The following is an 8,548-nucleotide window of genomic DNA, read 5'->3' as shown; positions in this document are numbered from 1 at the left end:
TATACCTGTTGTAGTTACCTTCACTCCCAACTCACATCTAACATAAGGATGATTGAATATATTTTTTCTTGAACAGAACGACTATTTTTTCTCCAGAGATTATCAGGAGCACTGAAAATACAAATAACAATATCTATGTATGTGTGATTCTTTATACAAGTAATCTCATTTAATCTACATAACCATGGAATGTATATACCACTTGCATTTTTCAGATAAGAAAGTCTCAGAAAGTTTCGGTAACTTGCTCAAGGTTGCCTAGAGCCAGTAAGCAGCAGACTCAGGGTTTCAACTTGGATGTTATTTAACTATTATTTAACTTCCTGATTCCATTTATAGGCATACCTCAGCTATACTGCAGGTTTGCTTCCAGACAACCACAATAAAGCAAATATGCAATAAAGAAAGTCACACGAATTTTTTTGGTTCCCCTTGCATATAAAAGTTATGTTTACTCTATACTGTAGTCCATTCAGTGTGCCATAGCATTGTCTAAAAAAACTATGTACATACCTTAATTAAAAAATACTTTATTGGGCCTCCCTGGTGGCGCAGTGGTTGAGAGTCCGCCTGCTGATGCAGGGGATACGGGTTCGTGCCCCGGTCTGGGAGGATCCCATATGCCGCGGAGCGGCTGGGCCCGTGAGCCATGGCCGCTGAGCCTGCGCATCCAGAGCCTGTGCTCCACAACGGGAGAGGCCACAACAGTGAGAGGCCCGCGTACCGCCAAAAAAAAAAAAACAAAAAACAAACAAACAAACAAAAAAAAACTTTATTGATGAAAAAGTGCTAACCATCACTTGAACCATCAGCAAATAGTAATCATTTTGCTGGTGGAGGGTTTGGAATATTGCAAGAATTACCAAAATGTGACACAGAGACATGAAGTGGGCAAATACTGTTGGAAAATGGCACCAATAGATGTGCTCGAAGCAGAGTTGCCAGAAAGCTTCCATGTGTAAAAAAAAAAAAAAAAAAAAAAAAGGCAATATCTGAAGCCCAGTAAAGTGAAGCACAATAAAACAAGGGATGCTTGCATTAGCTTTCTGACTTTAGACAAGTTACTTCTCATTGCCTTGTTTCCTTCTCTGTTAAAAGTATTGGTGATAATATAACTCACTTGACTGTACTGGACACATTGTACTGAATCGTCATTATTATTCAGACTCCAGAGCTTGCTCTCTCCATGCCAGGGCTTCTCAAACTTTAGTGAGCACTGGAATCACCTGGGATCCTCATCACACTGCAGTTTGGATCCAGTAGATCTAGATAACATCTGAGATTTGGTGTCTCTGAAAGCTCCCAGGTGATGCCAATGCTGCTAGTCTGCAGGGTTACTTACCAGGCTGTCTCACTTAACAAGAGTTACACTTGAATTGTTCACAGAACAGTGGTGGTCAAATTCTCATTTCTCCTTTAAGAGGATGACTTGGTCATGCTATTTTAGCAGGATACTTGGTTGAGATATCAGTTTTTGATTTTGTTTCCTGTGCCTATTTTGTTCTCAACCTCTTTCCCCTTCAAGAAGGTAGCCTGGCCCTTTAGCTTTCCTTACCTCAGTGGCCTTTTCAGTGTAGAAAGCAGAACCATGTTGGCAATTTCCTTCGTATTAGAAGGAAATTGATTTTATTTTATTTCCTCTGAAAGCCTGAACTCATTAAAGAGATGACGTGTCCTTCAGGAAAAGTGAATAATTGTCACTAAAGAAAGAGGGAGAAAGGGAGAGGAAAGGAGAAAAATGGGAAGGAGAAGAGAAAGGGGGCAGGAGAAGGAAGGAAGGAGAAAGAAAGAAAAAGATGGTGTCTCCAACCAGAAGTGTATGGAACTTGATGAAGACCCAGGTGAAGTCGTCTTCTGTCCCATTCCTCGACAGAAATGGAGCAGGTGGCAGACCTACAAAGGCCTATAAACCTGTCAAGGAAGGATCAGGGACAGTAGGACTCTAAGCGTAAACTGTTTCTTTCTTGGTGTAAGAGCAGTAGGGTGTTAAAAAAACGTTCACTGGATAAGATGGACAAACATAAATTGATTTTAGTCTGATACTACTGCCAGAGATAGGTGGATGGGGGAGCACACCAGGTCTGGATACCCAACTAGAAGGAAAAGAAAGGCGGGAGGGTTTTTAAGAGCAAGTGTGCGCGCGTGTGTGCGTGTGTTGGTATGTGTGTTGGTGTGCTCAGGGGGGAGGGAATCTTAGGCCACCTGTGTTTGATAGTTCGTCTTACCCAAAAGAAAGGTAAAATTTTGACAGAAGGTGGTTTTACAACTTGGAGCAAGGCGCCCACAGGAGACAGGCTCTGAGTCTTCCACAGAGACTGGGAGATAAGGGGCTCTATCTTTCTTGATAATTTCGAAAGGATGGCTCCTAGGTTTTTGAGAAAGATATTCCTGGGTTGTGAAACTGGTAAGAGGCTTTTAAAAAGATTTACATCTTAAAGATGTAGAAAATGAATTTACAATTAGAAGTAGTCTAAAGTAAATGCTCTAAGAAAAGGGAGGTCAGGAGCCTATAGTCAGGACAAAACCAGTCTAAAGTTTAGTCAAGCCAAGGGAAGGAACATTAAGACTGTCTTGGTCAAATGTTGTTGGAGTTGATGAGATCCCTTTATTTCCTGTCTGAAGTTACAACCTGAGACTCCACCACCTCTGTTCTCCCTCAAAGTCCTGGTATAAGAATCTCTAAGTCTCCTATGTTCCTTCATGAACACCACAAATGGAAGTACATAGTCCATTTACATAATGATTCAGATTAAATAGTTTGGGTCAGCAGGATATGATTCTAGTAGTAATAGTAACAATAGTAGCTTTGTATTTTAAGGGAAAGGTGATTTCCTTTCAAAAATAAATTTGGAGCTAGTAAAGAAGGTCTTCCCAAATATCAGATAATATATAAATTCATATCTTAAAGTTCTAATCACTGGCTCTTTCAATGGTGAGGATTTTCAGGAACCAGGGGTGATGGCCAGCAGGGCCTCTGCCTGCCTCCTCTCCAATTCTGCTCAGATATTTAGTATCATCTCCTTAGCAAGCCCCACCCCGAGACCCAACTACTTAAATTTAGACATTTTCAAAGGCAGAAATGATATATCTTCCTAGATGTGGTGTTATTAGAATTAACTTGTTAATCTAGCCCACATTTATTCAACTCCTACTTTGTTCTAGGTAATGATGGGTGTCAGCTATTAACATTTCCATTCAACATAGAGTGGACTAAGACGATAAAACAGCATCGGTACAAACAGAATCAAAATCCCAGTCTCATGGAAAGAGGCCTGTACAGCAGAGGGGCCAGCCAAGATGGTCCAGAGATTAGCATGAACAAAGAGGATAACAAAATGATTTGAGGAATCTTTGCTCTGCAGGGTGGAGTTACTTAGTGATCTCTGAACTATCCTCTATTTCAAAACTTTTTATTTGGGGGTAAACGTGAAAGAGCCCAATAAGGTCAGCTAGGTTTAAATGTACTCAAACTCAGCTTGCTGATGAGGAGGGTGATTTGGGGTAAACAACAATAGAAAGGGCTTAAGCAACAGCTTTGTGGATGGGTAAACTTCATAAATCATAGGGATTGCCTAAGCTTGCAATTCTTCGAAATTTGCTTTTGTGTTAAGTCACATAATGACTCAGCTGCTAGCTCTGTGGAGATTACCCAGTGGTGCTTCCAGGCCTCTTATCATGTTCTGAGCTAGAACATGTTGGAAAGCAGGTAGATTTGGTTTTAGCCCTACTGTTATCCAGAATTCCAGATACACCTTTTGCTTTTCCCCCAAATGTAGGCTAAGATCATTACGGCTCTCTTTAAACTGTCATTAGCCTCCATAGGGTGTCAATAAAAGATCAAACCTCACACCTAATTATGCTATTTCTAGCCAAATAGGGGGTGGTGCTACTGGAAAGCAAAAATCTGAGCCACTGTAATATTGTGAATTTAGGTTAAGGGCTGATGTGCACATGGTAGTCTTTCTGTGTTTCCTTTTAAGACCAACTCTGACACTATTTATTTTGTAGCTATAAAAACTTCAGTTGGAAATTAATGTGATCAATGTCTGTGACTTACAAATTGTTTTGCCACCAAACTCCAGCAATCAAAGCCCTGTATTATGTTAGAAGGGATAGCTTTCTTCCCATTTTCCCTTGAGCTTGAAAATAGGGAATGTGAAACCTTAAAAGGCACTGAGAGATAATGGCTCTGAGCTGGAGAATTTTAAATAGGCTTCTAATTTATCAAAGCTGACTTTTCCCATTCCTAATAGATAAGCAGCTTTGTGACACAGAATGAAGCGGAAATGCCCTGTCATAAGCATTCACTAAAGAAACCTATGCCCACGAAAAGCTTTCTTTCCTCTTAGGGAAATTCAAAACTTCTGAGTAATAAATTGCTCTAGGAGGACACGTCAGTAGCATGTAACAACATGCTGGCTGTCTACCCCATGGAAGATCATTATCTTCTAGGGCTTCCATCACCTTCCATGTGAGAAAGACACTTAGATTACTGCACCTTCTCTTTCAGGCTCGACAATAAGACATGAATGCACAGACCTACTGTGCTTTACCTGTCTGAGGCTTCAAGCAAAGGACATATTCATATACTATTAAAGCAATTGTCTGGGGGAGTATACTATAACAATAATATAATGTCTATTCAATGTAAAGTCTGCCAGTGATGTGAAGATATTTCCTGGTCTGTGACAACAGAACTATTCAATTACAAAGTCAAGTAATCGCACTTTTTAAAAAGTTTTTTAAAGTTTTAATTTCTATTAAATACAATCGCTGCATTTAAATTCCCATTTAAGACTTCTGCTTTCACCTTTGTTCTCTTCCTTGCTTTCACTTTCTATTTTTGCACTGAATAAGAACATCTCTCCTATATTTTCTTCAATTCTCGATCTCATTTTTTTGTTTGTTTCCCATCTACTCTTAATAGTGCCCAGTTTGATAAATGACATGACCACATACCCACTTGCGTATACCCCAAAGTTTGGTGTCATCATGAACACTGCTTATTTTCTCCTTTCACCAATCATATCCATTAACAATTCTGTCAGTCCTTTTTCAAATTATATCCTGAATCTAGCCACTTTTGACCACCTTCACCACTTGCATATACCCAAGTCACCAAATCTCTTACCTAGATTACTACTAATTGCCTTTTAACTACTTTCCCTGTTTTTATCAGCACATCCTATGGTTTCTTGCCCAAACAGGAGCGACATCCTTTCAAGACACAAATCAGACTGCATTATTTTCTGCTCAAAACTGTCCAGTTGGTTTCCATGATATTTAGAATAGAATTCAATTGTCTAACTATGGCCTCCAAAGCCCTACCTGATTACCTCTCAGTCCTTCTTTCCTGCCACTTCTGTCTTTGGTCACAGCCCTATTGTCCTCCCTGTCATTTCTCAAACATGTCAAGTTCCCACCTCAGTAAATTTCCAGTCACTGTTCCATCTCCCTGGAAGCCCTCCTTTGCCCTCCCACACCCAGATCCTCACATGGCTCATTCCTCTTTCCCTTCAGGTCTTTGGTCAAATGTCACCTCCTCTGACATTCCTATCTGCTCGCTGTATACAAAACATCTCTGCTGCCCACTTACCATCTTCATCTCTTTTTACACTTGTTCTACTTTCTTGCACACGTCTCCTGTCATTGTATCATATAATAATTCATTTATTCTCTTTTTATATGTCTCTCCCACTTTAATGAAAACTCTGTGAAGGTGGAGACATTTTCTTCTTGGTTTCTCATGTTATACCTGAGATATAGAAGCAGTACCTAGTACATAGTAGATATCAAAAAAAGTAACAAATGAATGAATGTTACTTTTTCTACAATGCTTTTATGTTTTCAGAATTTATTTCTTATCAACTAATACATTACATCTTTCAAATTTCTCCTCCAAAACACATTTATGAAAAAAAGAAAAGCACGACATCTACATTTTGAAGTACTACATTTGAAATGCCCAAAACCAAAACAAAAAACTATCACAGTGGAATGCAATGTAATGCAATAATGTTAATACATGGATTTCTGGTTTGGGAAAACTCTTTGAGAAGTTACATCTGTTTATAGTTTGAGGCAGATCATACTTTAGACTATTTCTAAAATTCAATTTTCCATTTTATTCAAAGACATTAATCCTGTTATTCTAGCCCTATCTGTTCCCTTCCTCACCACCCTCTACATCATCTTATCTCACTGCCTTCTAATTTTATCTTCCATTAGATCAAGCCCATTTTCACATCACTTCTGTCAGAGGGCTTGCTAATTTAAGCTTTGTGCCCGGTCTTGAATCCTGGAATTTTTTTCTTCCCTATTTCCAACCACTCTGAAGTTCTGTGATGGTCTATACAAGGTCAGCCTTGCTCACTCTTATATTCCCTGTGACTACTGCAGTCCCTGGCACATACGAGGTGTTCACTGAATGAATTAGCATAATGGCATTTACTAATGTATTTTTCCGTTGTGGATTGTATGTCTCGTCTCTGCCTGTCTCCTTTCTACAGTAAATATTTAAGGTATATGTATTTTTTTCTGAAGTTACAGGGAGTAGGATGAAAGAACATGCACAAGAATATGGCCCATCTCTCTCTTGACTAAGAAAATGATCTGGAAAACTGATGGAATATCCCTATGCCATTCTAATAATGATGGTTTAGCTTATTTAAAACTGACATAGTGAAATATTTTAAGTATTAAATGCTAGTAGACAGTTTCAAAGTAAATTGAAATGTTAAAAAAGGGGCCGATTAGCTCAAGATGGTGGAGTAGAAGGACATGCACTCACCCCTTCTTAAGAGAACACTGGAATCACAACTAACTGCTGGACAAGCATCGACAAAGAAATGCTGGAACCTCCCAAAAAAGATACCCTACATCCAAGGACAAAGGGGAAGCCACGGCAAGATGGTAGGGGTGGTGCAATCACAATAGAATCAAGTCCCATACCTGCCAGGTGGGCAACCCACAGACTGGAGAACAATTGTGCCACAGAAGTTCTCCCACTGGAGTGAAAGTGCTGAGCCCTATGTCAGGCTTTCCAGCCTGGGGGTCTGGCAATAGGAGGAGGAGTCTCCAGAGAGTGTGGCTTTGAGGGTCAGTGGGATTTGACAGCAAAGCTTCCACTGGATGGGGGGGGACAGAAACTCCACTCTTGGAGGGCACACACAGGGTCTTGTGTGCATCAGGGCGTGAGGAACAGAGCAGTGACCCCATAGGAGACTAGGTCAGACCTTCCTGCTGGAGTGGGTCTCCTGCAGAGGTGGGTGGCAGCTGTGACTCACTGTGGGGACAAAGACACTGGCAACAGCAGTTCTGGGAAGTACTCATTGGTGTGAGCCCTCCCAGAGGCCATCATTAATCCCACCAAACGGCCTGTAGGCTCTAGTGCTGGGTCGCCTCAGGCCAAACAACAAACAGGGAGGGAACACAGCCCCACACATCAGCAGACAAATGGATTAAAGTTTTACTGAGCACGGCCCTGCCCACCAGAGGGACAAGACCCAGTCCTACCCACCACCAGCCCCTCCCATCAGGAAGCTTGAAAAAGCCTCTTAGATAGCCTCATCCACCAGAGGGCAGACAACAGAAGCAAGAAGAACTACAATCCTGCAGCCTGCAGAATGAAAACCACAATCACAGAAGTCAGACGAAATGAAAAGGCAGAGGATTATGTCCCAGGTGAAGGAACAATACAAAATCCCAGAAAAACAACTAACTGAAGTGAAGATAGGCAACCTTCTGGAAAAAGAATTCAGAATAATGATAATGAAGATGATTCAGGATCTTGGAAAAAGAACAGAGGCAAGGATCGAAAAGATGCAAGAAGTGTTTAACAAAGACCTAGAAGAACTAAAGAACAAACAAACAGATGAACAATACAATCACTGAAATGAAAAATACACTAGAAGGAATCAATAGCAGAATAACTGACGTAGAAGAATGGATAAGTGACCTGGAAGACAGAATGGTGGAAAGTACTGCTGTGGAACAGAATAAATAAAAAGAATGAAAAGAAAACAAGACAGTCTAAGAGACTTGTGGGACAACATTAAATGCACCAACATTTGCATTATTGGGGTCCCAGAAGGAAAAGAGAGAGAGAAAGGACCTGAGAAAATATTTGAGGAGATAATAGCTGAAAACTTCCCTAAAATGGGAAAGGAAACAGTCACCCAAGTCCAGGAAGTGCACAGTCACAGGCAGGATAAACCAAAGGAGGAACACACTGAGACACATATGAATCAAACTAACAAAAATTAACAACAAAGAAAAATTGTTAAAAGCAATAAGGGAAAAATGACAAATAACATACAAGGGAACTCCCATAAGGTTATCAGCTGATCTGTCAGCAGAATCTCTTCAGGCCAGAAGGGAGTGGCATGATATATTTAAAATGATGAAAGGGAAGAAGCTACAAGCAAGAATACTCTACCTAGCAAGGCTCTCAGTCAGATTTGATGGAGAAATAAAAAGGTTTACAGACAAGCAAAAGCTGAGAGAATTCAGCACCACCAGGCCAGCTTTGCAAAAAAATGCTAAAAGA

The sequence above is a fragment of the Hyperoodon ampullatus genome, assembly GCF_949752795.1.
Source record: "Hyperoodon ampullatus genome assembly, chromosome: 11".
NCBI lineage: Eukaryota > Metazoa > Chordata > Mammalia > Artiodactyla > Ziphiidae > Hyperoodon > Hyperoodon ampullatus.
This window is presented reverse-complemented; position numbering follows the sequence as displayed.